This window comes from Schistocerca cancellata, chromosome 5, assembly GCF_023864275.1.
Source record: "Schistocerca cancellata isolate TAMUIC-IGC-003103 chromosome 5, iqSchCanc2.1, whole genome shotgun sequence".
NCBI lineage: Eukaryota > Metazoa > Arthropoda > Insecta > Orthoptera > Acrididae > Schistocerca > Schistocerca cancellata.
The window spans coordinates 578,079,343-578,097,362 of NC_064630.1; the positions used below are offsets into that span (position 1 = coordinate 578,079,343).

The 18,020-nt window shown below is 43.0% G+C and overlaps 1 protein-coding gene across 1 annotated transcript in view; it reads right to left on the reverse strand.

Moving 5' to 3' along the window:
• The window catches only part of LOC126187790 (protein bric-a-brac 2-like), a 101,088-nt gene that overhangs the window by 61,509 nt on the left and 21,559 nt on the right, over positions 1-18,020 (reverse strand). The gene's annotated exons all lie outside the window — the stretch shown is intronic.

Here is an 18,020-nt window from a genome sequence, read left to right on the forward strand (position 1 = left end):
TCCATGGCTACTTTAGAGCAACTATTGCAAGGTCTCACAGAACAGCAGACGCTTCTCACAAATGCGATTCGAGATTTCGTCGCGGCATCAAATGCTGGGCGTCTCTTGTCATTGTCTCTACCTCCTTTTCCTCCTTACGACGAGACGGCGGAAGACTGGTCTGATTACGAAAAACGTCTTCGACAGCACTTCTTGGCATTTCATGTCGCGGACGAACAAACACGTAAGTTTCTGTCCCTTTCATGGATTTCACCTCAAATGTATCGGTTGTTGTCGCAATTTGCTCCTTTGAAAGATCCTGCATCTTTGTCCTTTGCTGAAATGTGCTCACTTCTGTCTATCTGTTTTCAAAAGCAAACGCATGTGGTAGCCTCTCGTGTTACCTTTTATCGTTGTCAAAAACAACCGAAGCAATCCTATCGCGTTTGGGCTGCTTAACCTCACGGCCTCAGTCGAAAGTGTCAATTTGTTACTGAAGTTCACAAAGAATCCTACGCCGATTCCATGGTACGGGATGCTATTATCCGATCGGCGCCTGACAAAGAAGTTGGGCAACGTGCCCTTCAGTTGGCAAATCCGACTCTAGATGAAGTCCTATACATCGCTCAGTCTTTTGAAATTTCTTGTGCCGCTGGGGTGCAAATAGAGGGATTGGGGCGACGTCGGGGAAATACAACCTCTGTGCGATATTGACGAAGTGTGTGGTGTGTCCCTGCCGGCCAACGTGGCCACAGTATGCTCCCAAGCGCAGCCCCAGCCTAACAGTAAACAAACCTCTAAGAAACTGCAGCAAAACCCACAGCAACTTCCTTCATGTCCGCGGTGTTTTACGAAACATTCACGAGAAGATTGTCCACAACGTCGGGCCATGTGTGTGTGTAAAAAAAAAAAAAAAAAAAAAAAAAAAAAAGAGAAAGTACTTCTTCCCTTTCAGGGAAGTTATTCCTCACTGTCCAAATACTTGGTCGAGATGTTCGCATGCAGGTGGACACTGGTTCTGCTGCCACTATCATTAATTCTCAGACGTATCTTCGGTTGGGTTCTCCACTCCTGTCATTTGTCACTAAGCAATTACGGACTTACAATAAACAGAAGATTTCTCTCTTGGGACAATTTGATGCTGAGGTATCTTACAAATCTGTCGTTCGCACTGTTCCCATATTTGTGGTCGACCATAGTAACGCAGAGAATCTTTTTGGTTTCAATGCCTTTCGCGTTTTTGGGTTCTCCATGGATGACTCTGTCAATATCGTCTCTGATGCTATTCCTTATGCTCAATTGGATTCCTTGTCGACGACATTTTCGTCCCTTTTTTCTCCTGGGTTAGGCCGTGCAAATGACTTTGAAGCTCATATCATGCTCAAACCCACTGCTCGGCCTAAGTTTTTTTGGGCTCGGCCCATTCCTGTGGCCCTTCGTGATCAGGTCAAACGGGAGCTGGATCGTCTCACTGCTTCAGGGGTCTTGCTTCCTGTCACTTCCAGTGAGTGGTCCTCTCCTGTTGTTGTCGTTGCTAAGCCAAATGGTGATATTCGTCTCTGTGGCGATTTCAAAGCCATTGTAAATGCTCAATGCCTTATCGACACTTACCCTATGCCTCAACCTGAAGAATTGTTCGTTAAACTTGCTGGAGGCCAGTATTTTTCTAAACTTGACCTGTCAGAAACTTATCATCAACTTCCTCTCGACACTGCTTCCCGGCAGTTTCTGGTCCTTAGCATGCCTTTCAGCCTCTATCAATACCAACGATTGCCATTCGGGGTTGCCAGCGCCCCTGCTCTCTTTCCGCGATTCTTGGAACAATTATTGCTCACTGTCCCTGGGTGTATAAATTACATGGACGACATTGTGGTCACTGGCTCCACCATTGACGAACATCTTCAAAATTCCTGCACACTTTTTCATTTCTTACAGACTGCCAGTCTTAAGTGTAATCTTCAGAAATCAAAATTTTTTTCAGGCATCTATCACGTACTTGGGGTTTCAACTCTCTCGGGATGGTATTCGTCCACTTCAGCAAACTGTCGCTGCAATCGATGCCCTTCCTCACCCTACATCTGTTAAGGAACTTCAAGCCTTCTTGGGGAACATAGCATACTATCACAAGTTTTTACCATCTGCTGCTTCAGTGGCTCAGCAGTTGCATCGCCTGTTGTGTAAAAACATGCCTTTTCACTGGTCCACGTCATGTGATGCGGCTTTCCAGAAATTGAAGACTATGCTGAAACAGGCCCCGTGCCTGGCTACTTATCGACCTGGCCAACATCTTGTTCTTGCCACGGACGTCTCTCAATACGGGGTTGGTGCAGTCCTTGCGCACCGCTTTTCTGACGGTTCTGAACAACCCATTGCTTATGCCTCCAAAACACTCACGGATGCCCAACAAAAGTATTCTCAAATTGAAAAAGAAGCTTTGGCCATTATTTATGCTCTTCATAAGTTTGGTGTTTTTCTCTATGGATCCAAATTTAATCTTGATACGGATCACAAACCACTTGTTTCCTTGTTTCATCCATCAACGTCACTTCCCGACAAGGCTGCACACCGCCTCCAGCGTTGGGCTCTTTACTTGTCTTGTTTCAATTATGAGATTCATTTCTGGCCGACGGCTCAACATGCGAATGCTGATGCACTGTCTTGCCTTCCCATGGGTCCTGACCTGGCATTCGATAGGGACGAACTTTTGTGTTTCCACCTGGATGTTGCCGAGCAGCGGGTTGTGGATGGGTTCCCCATCACTGGGGACCTGCTGGCGGCTGCTACGGGTTTTGACCCTACCCTCTCCTGGGTTTTATGCTGTAATCAGAAGGGTTGGCCAGATCATCCGTCTGCAAAGACTTCTGATCCGTTGCGGAACTACTACGCTTTGCGTTACCACCTCACGGCTAGGGATGGTGTTATCCTCCTTTCCACCAAAAATGCTTCGCCGCGTGTTGTGGTACCTGTGTCTTTGTGTGCTTTGGTCTTGCGCCTCCTTCACCAAGGGCACTGGGGTGTCTCTCGCACAAAATCTCTGGCGCGCCATCATGTGTACTGGCCCGGCATCGACTCTGAAATCGCACACATGGTCGCTGCCTGCGGCCCTTGTGCGTAACAGCCCGCCACCCCGAAGTCATCTTTGTCACCGTGGCCATCGCCTGAGAAGCCCTGGGAGCATATTCATGCTGACTTCGCGGGACCTTTTTTTAGGTACTTATTGGCTTCTCGTTATTGGCGCCTACTCTAACTTTCCTTTCATTGTCCGTTGCTTGTCGCCTACCACCACGGCAACCACCAATGCTCTAGCTCGCATTTTCTCTTTGGAAGGCCTTCCCTCTACTCTTGTTACTGATAATGGTCTGCAATTTGCCTCTTCCGATTTTTCGGATTTTTGTGTCCGTCATGGCTTCATGCATGTCACGGCCCCACTGTTCCATCCACAGTCAAACGGTGAGGCTGAATGACTAGTTCGCACATTTAAGGCTCAGATGAGGAAACTCCTGACTTCTTCTCCTGCTGATGATGCGCTTCTCCAATTTCTGGCTTCTTACTGTTTCACCCCCATGGGCGACCACAGCCCAGCTGAGCTCTTACATGGCCGACAACCCCGCACGCTACTTCATCTTCTGTGGGCTTCCACCTCACGGGTGCCTTCACTTGGATGGTTCACCACCGCCGACCTCGTATGAGTACGGGGATATGGCATGCGGCCAAAATGGAGTCCTGGCTGCATCTTACAACACCGTGGCCGAAGCCTGTATGAAATCCAGACAGACACGGGTGTTGCAGTGCGTCATTCAGACCAGCTTCCGCCTCGTGTGCCTTCAATGCCTGTTCCGGATGCTGCTACACCACCTTCGCCTCTACCTGACGCTCGGGATACTAGAATCTCTCATTACTCACAATGCAGTCCTCTCACCATCATATCGGTGCCAGCACAAGAACTGACGCCACCAGGAGACGTGCCCATGCAGGAAACAGATGACCATCATCTGACGGAGCAACTCTAGTTGCCTCCTTCTCCTACGGACGCGGACACATTGCCCATGTCTCCTGTTATAACAACCGGACTTGCTGCAACGGGCAGATTGGTGCACGGGGCCCCAGCAGATTCGACCCCCACGTCTCCTGTCATCTCGACCCGTTATCATCGGGGACACTTCCGTCCATACGGGAAGCCTCCTCCTCGAAACTTTATGGCCAGTCAAACAACACCTATGGATGTTAGCAATCTACAGGCCACCTCCATCAAGACCTCTGCAAAAATTTCAAAGGGGGGAAAAGTGTTGTGACTCGCTGATCTTTCAAAGTGCCGTCGCGCAGTTACGCGCATCCTCTACATGCAGCACTGTCTGCCAGCCATGCAGCAGCAGCGCCACCTAAGTGGCCAGCCAGCCAGTGGCCGCTAGACTTGGACTCAGTTAGGATTTGACTGTTAAAGTGTACACACGTCTTACTCTGTTTACTTGATCTGTGACTTTCATGTATTGCATCTTCCTTGAAATATATTTGTTCAACTTGAAGTTATTACAGTGATGTTGCTGTTCAACAAATATAGCTCAAGATCGGTGTTATACCTTGTTTCATTATTGTGTCTCAGTCTGATGTTCTAACATCACTCCACAATGGTTTGAGGGCCTGGAATTACCCAGTAGGAGAGAACAAGAAAGCTGACAGGTCAATTTATTTTTTGTTTTATGGGCATTATTCTGTGGCCTAAGGCACATTTCTCTGCCTAACATTCCATATTCCAATGCTGGAGGCATCATCATCAGCAGTTACAACCTCAAATATGCTTGGTAAGCTGACTTGTTTATATGTATACCCCCCCAACAGGCAGTTCGTGAGATCAGATGATTGCCCAAGACTGCAGAACCGCACCAACATGTTATGGAGATTGTAATGTGGCAGAGTTGGTGCTTTTTGCTTTGTTTAGCACTAAGGCCACTAACTTGTCTAATTTCAATCTTTCTTCTTTCCTGTTAAAGTTGTTTTTGTGCTTTTGAACATCTATGGTCTCTCTGTACATCATGGCATAATAATTTGATCTTGGTAACACTGTGGTACTGGAGAAATGAATTTGGTGGTTCCCTGGTTCCTGTGCATGATCTGCTACAGTTGATTTATCAATGTGCTCATCAGGCAATTACTCTTGTGCTGCTTCCTGCAATTTCTGTATACACTTGACAGCATGTGCAAGGGCTTTTATGTATTCCAGCCATGGCAAGTGTTCAAATATTTGTCCACCTTTCTTGTTGGTTTGGACACTACATGAATACCATGTCTCCTGAATACTCTGCTGAAATGAACTGTGAATGTTTTTATGAACGAGAGAAAAACTCTATGTCCAGTTGGTTCTTTTTCACTAGAAGCTCCAGACTTTTTTGAGTTTATTGCACTATTTTTATCTCTTTGTTATGGAAAGCCATTTTTTTTGCGAAAGCAGTTCTTAAGTGATGGAGCTCATCCTACAAGTACTTTACTTCACAGATCATTTTAGCATGGTACACAAATGTTCGAATCAGTTCCCTTTTCTACTTAGGAAGGTGATTGGAAGTTATGTGAAATTATCTACCCATGAAAATGGGCTTTCCATACTCCATAGACTTCATGCCATAAAGCTCTGTTGGGTTTTCAAAGTAACTGTACAACAAAAAATGAAATCTGACTTTTTTTCTATTTTTCCACAGTCAACTTGACATTAGAATTAATATCACCCAGGAAATTTTGTAAATCTGCAACTTACTTTTCTCATTGAGGTCATATAACAAAAGTATCATTAATATACCAAAACCAACATAAGGGTTTCTTCTTCACTGTCTGAAAGGTTGCTTCATCAAATTTTTCCATATAAAATTTGCAACAACTGCACTGAGTGCGATCACCATAGCCAAGCCAGTCAGTTTGCACACTGAGCCGGCCGCTGTGGCTGAGCGGTTCTAGGCACTTCAGCCTGGAACCGTGTGACCGCTACGGTCGCAGGTTTGAATCCTGCCTCGGGCATGGATGTGTGTGATATCCTTAGGTTAGTTACTTTTAAGTAGTTCTAAGTCCTAGGGGTCTGATGACCTCAGAAGTTAAGTTCCATAGTGCTCAGAGCCATTTTTTTGCATACTGAATTTGTTGTCCCACTGAAAGTAATGTGATGAGAGATAATGTTTAAAGAGATCCTTTGTGAAGATACTTGTCAACTGTGACATCACCTCATTAAGAGGAACTGTGGTGAATAGTGATAAAACATCAAAACTTACCATATCACTTGGGCATTGGGCACATTAAGAATTTTAATTTTTCACAAAATGACCATAACCTTTAATATAAGTGTCTGTTTTTCATATGAATGGCTGTAGGTAACAGCAGTGTTTGGCAATCCCATAGGATGGACAATTAATAGTGCTAACATTTGATCTAAACAGTGTACAGGTTTGAATTTCTGGTGAAGCAGACAATCTCAGTGGTAACGCTGCTGGTTTGATGAGTTCCTTTTTGTCAATGACAGAAATCAAAGAGGCTTTTATTAGCTTATTCATTATCCTTAGACAGAAGTTGTGAGATCTTTCTTGAGCTCTAATCTTCCTGGTTCTAATGAACCAAATTTTATTGTGGTAGTCTTTTTTTTTCATTTCCACTGTAGCACTGCTACTCTCTGCTGGAAGAATAGAACGTCTTTCCCAAAATTTAAATTTCGGAAAGTTTTCATCTCGACTTTTGTTAAGTTACTGCTAGGTGTTTACTCTTAAGCATTATCTTTGTTGGTTCCATGTGTGATCCATCTGCAACTGGTTTAAGTGAAAAACAAATTCCAGATTCAATATCAACATGTTATGTTGATATTCCAGCCAACATGGGTGGAATGACAGTAGCAGTTTATGCACCAGAGCCCAGAAACCACCAAATTATTTCCTCCAATATTACGGTTTTATCAAGATCCAATGATTACTATGCTAGGATGTAAACAGAGGCCATAGAAATTCAAAAGAGCAAAAACAATTTTAGCAGAAAGAAGAAGAATTCAAATTAGACAAGTTGTGAGCCTTAGTGCTAAATAAAGCAAACAGTACCAACCTTTTCACACTACAAGTTCCATAACACACATCAGTGCGACTCAATGATCTTAGGCTGAAGTCTAGTAATGTCACAAACTGACTGGATACTTGTAAACAGATCGGCTCATTAAGCTTGTTCGAAAGTTTAACTCCTTTCTGTGTCATTACCATAACTACTGACCTTGAGAAGTGGCTTTCAGTAATCACATGGCAAACATGGAAGGGGGGGAGAGGGGTGTCCAAGGGGGCTCCCACACAAAATTTTAAAAATTGGAAGTGTGATTTAAGTCTTTAAACTCTACATTTCAGACACTTTCTGTCACTTGGTTTGGAAGCAGTTGTCAGAATTTTTCTTAGTAAGCCGTGGTAGCAAAATAATTCATAGACAGATTTACTTCATACTCGTGAAGGAAATCATTACAATCTATAAAACATTAAATTTAATTGGAGAGGTAAAAAAATCTACTCACTATGCGGTGACAGAACACACCCATAAAAGAAGGTTGTAATTAGGCAAGCTTTTGGAGGCAGTGGCTCCTTCTTCAGGCAGAAGGGTTGAAGGGGAAGGAAAATGGATGAAGGAAAAGGACTGGAGAGGTATGGGAAAAGGGGTAGATTTCGGGAAAGTCATCCAGAACCATGGGTCAGGGGAGACTTACCGGATGGGATGAGAAGAAAAGACTGATTGTTGGAGACTGCATCGGATGAGATTTGAAAACCTGAGAGCTTAATGGTGGAAGACAGGGTACTATGTAGGACAGAGATTACTACTTAAATATTGTGCATGAGTTAATAAGATTGAAAAGCTAAGTTCATTGTACGTAACAGAGGTGGGAGGGGGCAGTGAAAAATAGACAGGTCACCCAGAACTGCAGGTCAGGGGACACTTACTGCACGGGATAAGAAGGAAAAACTGATTTTTGGGGACTGCCAACAATCAATCTTTCCTTCTCATCCTGTGTGGTAAGTCTCCCCCAACTGGCAGTTCAGGATGACTTTCCTGAAATATACCCATTTTCCTAGACCTCTTCAGTCCTTTTCCTTCACCCCTCTTCCTTCCTCTTCAACCTTTCTGCCTGAAGAAAGAGCCACTGGCTCCGAAACCTTGCCTAAGTACAACCGTCTTTTATGGGTGTTTTCTGCTGCTGCTTGGTGAGTAGATTTTTTATGTATCCAATTAAATTAAATGTTTTATAGATTGTAATGATTTCCTTCATGAGTACAAAGTAAATCTGTCTATTGTGCCAACAATCACTCTTTCCTTCTCATCCCGTGCGGTAAGTCTCCCCTTCCCGTGGTTCTGTGTGACTTTCCTGAAATCTATGCCTTTCACTAGACCTCTACAGTCCTTTTCCTTCAACCATCTTCCTTCTCCTTCATCCCTTCTGCCTGAAGAAGGAGCCACTGGCTCTGAAAGTTTGCCCAATTACAACCTTCTTTTATGTGTGTGGTCTGCCGCCACCTGGTGAGTAGATTTTCTATCTATCCAATTAAATTATTTTGTCAAAAAATTTAGTAGCACATGGTAAGAAAAATGTAAACAGCACATTTCCATATTTTTAAAACATAAGATTGTAAAATGTCTGTTTGCATAATTTTTTAGTAACTTAACATAAAGCCATAATTAAGGTGATAAATCCGTAACAATTACAGACAATCCATTATAGATGGCAACCATGCATTATAGCCTCTTCCAGTATTGGAAGACAAATCATTATGCAAATAAATATCCCATGGACCATGATCTAATGCCTATAAAATAAAAAATAACCAAGGATGCAAGTACTGGCCATAAAAGCCTGCACTGTAAGATCAGTTTAATTAGCTGTCACTGTTAGCTCCCTATCAGTAAAGGGATATTACAGGGTAAAAATCCACAGTTGCCCAGTGTTACTCACCCTCTAATGCTGTAGTGGGTGGTACTTGTTCACTACAAATGTCTACGTACCAGTGTACAGACAGCAGCTGATACTCTTTTGCAACCAACTCCGTTTTTGAAGCAGGCAAAGGAGGGATATGTTTCCTGAAAAGCAACATGTATCACATTTGACTTTTTCTTGTCTCCTTTCTTCTTTTATTTTCCTTCTGGTTGGGAGGATGAGCAGACCATTTTGTTGCCACAGATTGTGTCTCCTTCATCCAATGGCTGGCAGCAGGCTGCAAGAAAGAGTCAGCCTAACAAGTGAGTCTAGAGGAAGGTAGCCCTTTTCTGGGGTATGAGTAGGAATATTTTATGGCTGCATGTGAAGAACTCAGGTCCCCACTGCAGATGTAGTGGAAACAAGGTGATCAGGTGATCCTATTCCCCTCACAAACAGATTTATTCGAACTGCCATCAGGGCCTGGAATTGTGGGAGTCTTCCTTCACCCTTACTGTAAACAGGAACTTAGTCATCATGCACATTTTCACTCAATTAGAACTGGATGAAGGCATTCAAATTTCTTCTTCGATTCAAAGCAAAAAAGATGGTCAAAGATTTCATACTGTTTTGCCTTTCTTTCTTTCCTTCCTTCCTTCCTCAAAATGGAGTATCTCTTAACACTGAGGGGACTGTTGCCCTCTGCACTCTTCTCATACAGTAGCTGCCTACACTGTCCTCAGCTGGGGTCATTTGTGCCCAAAAACAACCATTTAGAACACTTAACTGCATGTTGGGGGTGGAAGGGAAGGTGGGAGTTACAGCTTTTTATCACAGCAACTCACTATTACTTTTACCTTTTCAGGGTATACACTCCCCTGGAAAGCCAAAATAAAAGCACCAGTATACACTCTTATCTTTTTGGCCTCAACTGGATACGGGATGTAAAATGGACATCCCTGTAACTCCTGGTTTGCACACAGCTGTTTGTTTGTGAAGTCTTGATACAAAATTACACCCTGGACCATGTACAGGTACAAGTTAGGCAATCTAATAGGCAATGTCATTTTAATTAGGACAAAACCATTTCACCTTCTACTAATTAATGTTATTTCAAATTTATACTCAAATATGTTTGACAAAAGAATCAGTTTTGTGATCAGGAAGGACTCACCATCAGGTAAGGAACAAAGTAGCTGGTTAGAGGAACATTTCTCACAATCTTTTTGAGTCTACTTTCTTCGTATCATGTAGCCAGTGAAGGGAAATTATTGGTATCATACCTTTCTGTATGGAATCAGTATACTGTCTTGAATGAGACTACTGGTGTCTTGGGACCATTAGCATGAGAATGTCTGACACTCTTCAGCAAAGATCATCCATCAAGATGTCGCACACACTGACCTTGGGCTGTCCTCTTTTGCACCATTGGACTGCAGAAACTGCTGCCCTGAATCCTCAAGCACGGCATTTGACAGGCTGATACTCCACATGAATGGGGCTTTTTCAAATCTTGCATCAACAGTGCATTTCCTGCATTGTAAGGGGGCTATGATAATGCAGGCTAAAGACCTATTCCTTAGTGATCATAAAACTTGTTATACTCTGCCTTAACTTTAAAGTATATTATGGCAAACAGATGTCAGGGCACTTTCTAAACTATAACAAGCCTGATAAAATTGTACAAAGATTAGTAAGATCAATAAAAAATGGTCTCACCTGTCATTAAAAGAAAAAATGCTATGGTTTTTCTACTGGAAACACACACACCTGGACTTAATTTTAGCCAGAACAGAATTCCGGCACCTCCCAGGGATTTTTTTTTTAATTATTTTATTTATTTTTAACTCAGGTAGTAAGAACCAGAGAATTAAAACAGTACATATATGTGTGTGTGTGTGTGTGTGTGTGTGCGCGCGCGCGTGTCCATGCGTGTGTTTGTGTGTTCCAGCATCTAAAAGTTTAGAAAGCACTGACACACACCACCAAACAATGAACAATGCCTACTTGAACATTTCTGCAATTGTCTCTACATTGCTGGGATAAATTCAAACATAATTTTCAAATTCAACAATCCTAAAGTCTAATGATAATGAAAGAAGAAGAATTTCTTATGTACAGCTATTGGTGTGATGGAAGAACACTGTTGGCAACAAGGAGTGTTACTGTAAATTTTTCCTAATTGTATTCCTGGCATCTTCAGCAGGCATATATTTGAACAGGAGCAGGCCTAAGAACAAGGAATAACCTATAACTGGATACATATGTGGCCCAGTTACATTAATGTCACCAGTGCCTATGTTTGACAGCAGTCTGCAATAACCACTCACAGATGTGGCAACACTAGCAGTGGAGAGTATACAAAGCATGCTGAGGAGATGAGGAAAACCATGCAGTCTTTCTTGAAACACAGAAACAGAGCAATTTTGTCTGATGTCTAAAAGCACATGATCATTGGCTTTCAGGCCAAGGGTGGAAGCATTTCTGGAACAACTAAGTTCATAAAGTCTTCGTGTGCTACGGTGTTTGAAGTATATCATGTATGACGAAGTGGCGCTATCCAAAACCCTATGTGAGGCAACTGTGGGGCACTATGGGTCCATAGATGACAAGGGCGAATAAAGCTTTGGTCATAGAGATGTGATAGGCAAATAGACATGCAATTGTTGAGCAAGTGACCATCCAGATGAACCAAGGTTTTACCAACAATGTCTCCTTACTGACCGTTCAGTGAATGTTGTTCCAAATGGGCCTCTGCAGCAAGCGACTGGTTGGTGCACCCATACTGACTGCTGCTCATTGGCAACAAAGGCTGAATTTGCATGCCAATACCACAACTGGATATCCACTGAGTGGCCACAGGTGGCCTTTTCAGATGAACTTCATTTTATGCTGTATCAGAGAGATGGCCGTTGGATCATTGGAAGCGTCCAGGGCAGAGGATGGAGCTGTATGGTCTGGGCTATGTTTTCATGGCATTCCCTGAGTGTCTCATCATTCTGGAAGGCACAGTGGATCAATGCAAGTATGCATCTATCCTTGGGGACATGTCCACCTCTACATGCAGTTTAATTTAATTGGACAGATAAAAAATCTACTCACTAAGTGATGCCAGAACACACACATAAAAGAATATTATAATTAGGGCGTCTTTCAGAGCCAGTGGCTTCTTCTTCAGGTAGAAGCATTGAAGGGGAAGGAAGAAGGGTGAAGGAAAAGAACTGGAGAGGTCTAGGAAAAGAGGTAGATTTCGGGAAAGTCATATAGAACCATGGGTCAGGGGAAACTTACTGGATGGGATGAGAAGAAAAGACCGATTGTTGAGGACTGCATCGGATGAGATTTGAAAACCTGAGAGCTTAATGGTGGAAGACAGGGTAATATGTAGGACAGAGATTACTGCTTAAATATTGCGCATGAGTTAATAAGATTGAAAAGCTAAGTTCATTGTACGTAACAGAGGTGGGAGGGGGCAGTGAAAAATAGACAGGTAAGACAATGGAAGACGTAGAAAACTAAAACGGAGTGAAGGAAACAGTAATTTTCTGTGAAGAAATGCTGAGACGGACAAAATTAACATAAATTAAGGCCAGGTGGGTGGCAAGAACCAGGGACATGTTGTAGTGCTAGTTCCCACTTGCGGAGTTCTGAGAAACTGGTATCTGGCGGAAGAATCCAGATGGAGTGTGTGATAAACTCTTTTCACAATTTTCCCATTCAATTTTTTTTCCCCAATCCTTTCTTTCATATCATATAGTTGCCCATTCATTACCTGTTATCAACCATTGTCTGTTCTCATGATTTTCGTATGAATTTCCTGATTTTTCCTTGGTTTTCTTTAGTTTTTCTATCTTTTACCCAGCCTCTGCCCATCTTTTTTGCGCTTTCCATGATTTCTAATACTCCAAACTGTCCTATCTTGCCATGATGAATCCCATCTCATAATACATCCATTCTTTTTGAAAACGTGCTTCTGTACTGTCAAAACTAAGGTCCCACATCCTGGTTCTTGAAACCTGCTTGTCCTTTGGAGTTCCTCCCAAAGGCATATAACACTGAAAGCCCCTGTTTCTGGATGTAATACTACTATACGCCAGGCTTTTCTACAGTTTCAAGTACAGCAATCTCTTGCTCTTACCCGGCTAATCTGTGACGTACACGCATACCCATCCAATTTTCAGTCCATCAGACTTCTCTCTTTCTACAAAATCCTGCAGTTATCTGCCCCTCATGTTTCCTTGGATGGTATCATCCACCTAGCCAACTTCAAACTGCAACAACATTCCAGACTCCACCTTAACAAGCTATCCCACCTTCTCCTAAACTACCTCAACAGTGGTGTTTCCCTTCCTGTCTATCGGCAACTCCCTAACCAGTCACACCATCAACCACCACTCCTCTCCTACAAACCGAGCTTGGCCAACCTCATTAACATTCCACAGCTTTTACCACTACCTCCCAGAACAAGAATAACTCATAATCACAAGAACCACAACAGAACATGTCCTCAACCTCTCGTCTAAAGCACTCTCCCCTCCTAAATTATCTGTATTATCCCAAGTATCTCACTTTCAGCCCTATCCTGCATCTGATCAGGCTGCTTTGGTGAAGGACCTCCTTTCCTTCACCCGTAATATCAACTGGAAATATCACTTTTGAACCCAATCCCAAAACCTTTTCAACAGCAAACCTGACATTGAACAATGCCTTGAACAATTCTGTCCATGATCTCAACTTGATCCACCACCAATTCCTCAAAATCATCCCTTGCAAGCCTTTTAAGATATCCTCACATTCAGCATTGCTTCACAACCCTTCCTCAGGTCCCTACAAGGCCCTAAACAGTCCTCTGTAGAATTCCAGGCTCTACATTCTCTAAAAGCTGATGACTCCATCATTATCCTCCCAGCAGACAAAGGATCTACCACTGTGGTAATTGACCGAGAGGAGTATTTTATTGAAAGTCTACACCATCTGTTTGACTACTCTACATACATCAAGATCCCATCCCTACAGTTCAAACTGACCTGAAGTCCCTCCTTAAAACCTCAGGCCCCTCACAAGGACTTACACCTCAATCAACAAAACTTCTCACTCCACCCAAGCATGCACACCAACCTTTTATCTTCTTCCTAAGATCCACAAACCCAATCATCCTGGCTATCCTTTAGTTGTTGGCTTCAAAGCAACCACCGAAAGTATATCTGCCTAAGTTGATCAGCACCTGCAACCCAAATACAAAGACTTCCATCCTATATCAAAGATACCAATCTGTGCCTGCCCCACTCCCACCACACACCTTCCTTGTCACCACTAATGCCACCTCCCTCTATACCAACATCCCCCATGAACATGGTCTGTCTACTGCTGAACATTTCCTCAGTCAGCATCCACCTGATTCCAAACTTATAGCAAACTTCACTCACCTTAATCAACTCTATACTTACAAACATCTGCTTCACCTTTGAGGGGCAGAAATAAAAACAAATCAGGAGTATGGTATGGGAAACAGGATGGCTCATTCCTATGCAAGCTTTTCATGGGTCACTTGGAAGGGCCTTTCCTGGGATCCATAAGTCTTCAGCCACTGGTTTGGTTTAAATACATTGATGATTTTTTCACATGATATCATGCGAACCATGAATGAAGGATATCAGACGGGTGCCATATTCCTTGACTTCCGGAAAGCGTTTGACTTGCCCCACTACAGATTCCTAACTGAGGTACGAGCATATGGGATTGGTTTCCAACTATGTGAGTGGCTCAAAGACTTCTTAAGTAATAGAACCCAGTACGTTGTCCTCGATGGTGAGTGTTCATCGGAGGTGAGGGTATCATCTGGAGTGCCCCAGGGAAGTGTGGTAGGTCTGTTGTTTTCTATCTACATAAATTGACTTTTGGATAGGGTGGATAGCAATGTGCGGCTGTTTGCTGATGATTTTGTGGTGTACAGGAAGGTGTCGTCGTTGAGTGACTGTGGGAGGATACAAGATGACTTGGACAGGATTTGTGATTGGTGTAAATAATGGCAGCAAACTCTAAATATAGATAAATGTAAATTAATGCAGATGAATAGGAAAAAGAATCCCGTAATGTTTGAATACTCCATTAGTAGTGGAGCGCTTGACACAGTCACGTCGATTAAATATTTGGGGCGTAACATTGCAGAGCGATATGAAATGGGACAAGCATGTAATGTCAGTTGAGAGGAAAGCGGATAGTCGTCTTCGGTTCATTGGTAGAATTTTGGAAGATGTGGTTCATCTGTAAAGGAGACCGCTTATAAAACACTAATAAGACCTATTCTTGAGTATTGCTCGAGCGTTTGGGATCCCTATCAGGTCCGATTGAGGGAGGATATAGAAGCAATTCAGAGGCGGGTTGCTAGATTTGTCACTGGTATGTTTGATAATCATGCGAGTGTTACGGAAATGCTTCAAGAACTCGGGTGGGAGTCTCTGGAGGAAAGGAGGCGTTCTTTTCGTGAATCGCTACTGAGGAAATTTAGAGAACCAGCATTTGAGGCTGACTGCAGTACAATTTTACTGCCGCCAACTAATATTTCGCGGAAAGACCACAAAGATAAGAGAGATTAGGGCTCGTACAGAGGCATATAGGCAGTCATTTTTCCCTCTTTCTGTTTGGGAGTGGAACAGGGAGAGAAGATGCTAGTTGTGGTATGAGGCACCCTCCGCCACGCACCGTATGGTGGATTGTGGAGTATGTATGTAGATGTAGATGTAGATATATTAACCATATGGACTCATGGTGCCATTTTCCTTTTATGTTGATCTCATCCTTACCAAAGGCCAGCTACACAATTCTGTCCACATTAAACCTACTAACAAATAACAGTACTTCCATTTTGTCAGTTGCCATCCTTTCCGTGTGAAGCATTCCCTCCCATACAGTATCGGTGTTTGAGGAAAAAATATTTGTTCAGATTCAGACTCTACAGCAATACACAACCATTCTCACCTCAGCCTTCACTGGATGTAATTACCCCACCAGACTAGTTCAAAAGCAGATTTCCCGGATCATCACATATGACTTCCTACATCATGCCCTGAGGTGGGATCATTCTGTCTGAGGTTTAGGTCACCACACCTAGAACAGCATTTCGTTCCCCTCCCAGTCTCTTCTGCACCCATCTCCTTACTCTATGGCTCCTATCCCTGAGACCTTCCCCACTGGAAGACTTGCCCTACACACCTCCTACTACCGTCTATTCCAGCCCAGTAATGAGCAAAACATGTGTTATCCAAGGGAGAGGCACCTGCGAAATGTTGTTGTTGTTGTGGTCTTCAGTCCTGAGAATGGTTTGATGCAGCTCTCCATGCTACTCTATCCTGTGCAAGCCTCTTCATCTCCCAGTACCTATTGCAACCTACATCCTTCTGAATCTGCTTAGTGTATTCATCTCTCGGTCTCCATCTACGATTTTTACCCTCCACTCTGCCCTCCAGTACTAAATTGGTGATCCCTTGATGCCTTAGAACACGTCCTACCAACCGATCCCTTCTTCTAGTCAAGTAGTGCCACAAACTCCTCTTCTCCCCAATTCTATTCAATACTTCCTCATTAGTTATGTGATCTACCCATCTAATCTTCAGCATTCTTCTGTAGCACCACATTTCGAAAGCTTCTATTCTCTTCTTGTCTAAACTATTTATCGTCCATGTTTCACTTCCATACATGGCTACGCTCCATACAAATACATTCAGAAACGACTTCCTGACACTTAAATCAATACTGGATGTTAACAAATTTCTCTTCTTCAGAAAAGCTTTCCTTGGCATTGCCAGTCTACATTTTATATCCTCTCTAATTCGACCATCATCAGTTATTTTTCTCCCCAAATAGCAAAACTCCTTTACTACTTTAAGTGTCTCATTTCCTAATCTAGTTCCCGCAGCATCACCCGACTTAATTCGACTACATTCCATTATCCTCGTTTTGCTTTTGTTGATGTTCATCTTATATCCTCCTTTCAAGACACTGTCCATTCCGTTCAACTGCTCTTCTAAGTCCTTTGCTGTCTCTGACAGAATTACAATGTCATCGGCAAACCTCAAAGTTTTTATTTCTTCTCCATGGATTTTAATACCTACTCCAAACTTTTCTTTCGTTTCCTTAACTGTTTGCTCAATATACAGATTGAATAACAACGGGGAGAGGCTACAACCCTGTCTCACTCCCTTCCCAACCACTGCTTCCCTTTCATGTCCCTCGACTCTTATAACTGCCATCTGGTTTCTGTACAAATTGTAAATAGCCTTTTGCTCCCTGTATTTTACCCCTGCCACCTTTAGAATTTGAAAGAGAGTATTCCAATCAACATTGTCAAAAGCTTTCTCTAAGTCTACAAATGCTAGAAATGTAGGTTTGCCTTTCCTTAATCTTTCTTCTAAGATAAGTCGTAGGGTCAGTATTGCCTCACGTGTTCCATATACCAGCTGTTACGTAAACACTGTTCAGTCTTTTATATCAGCATGACTACCACCAGATTATCAATTAGGATGAATGGGCATAGGCAGAGGATGTATACTGGCAACACGCAATATCCTGTTGCAGAGCATGCTCTACAACATGACAATCATGATCTCCGTGTCTGTTTCACCACACGCACCATCTGAAGTCTTCCAACAGTCACCAGTTTCTCAGAACTCCGCATTTGGGAACTAGCGCTACAACTTGTCCTTGGTTCTCGCCACCCACCTGACCTCAATTTACATTAATTTTGTCTGTGTCAGCATTTGCTCAAAGTGACTACTGTTTTCTTCACTTTGTTTTAGTATTTTACATCTTTCATTGTCTTACCTGTCTATTTTTCACCGCTGCCTCCCACCTCTGTTATGTACAATGCACTTAGCTTTTCACTCTTATTAACTCATCTCTGTCCCGCATATTATTCTTTCTTCCACCTTTAAGCTCTCATTTTTTCAAATCTCATCCAATGCAGTCTCCAGCAATCAGTCTTTCCTTCTCATCCCATCTACAGTTGTACCTCACTAATGTCTGCAGGGTTCTGGGTGACTTTCCTGAAATCTACCCCTTTTCCTAGACCTCTCCAGTTGTTTGGCTTCACCTCCTTCCTTCCCCTTCAACCAATATCCTAAAGAAGGAGTCTCTGGCT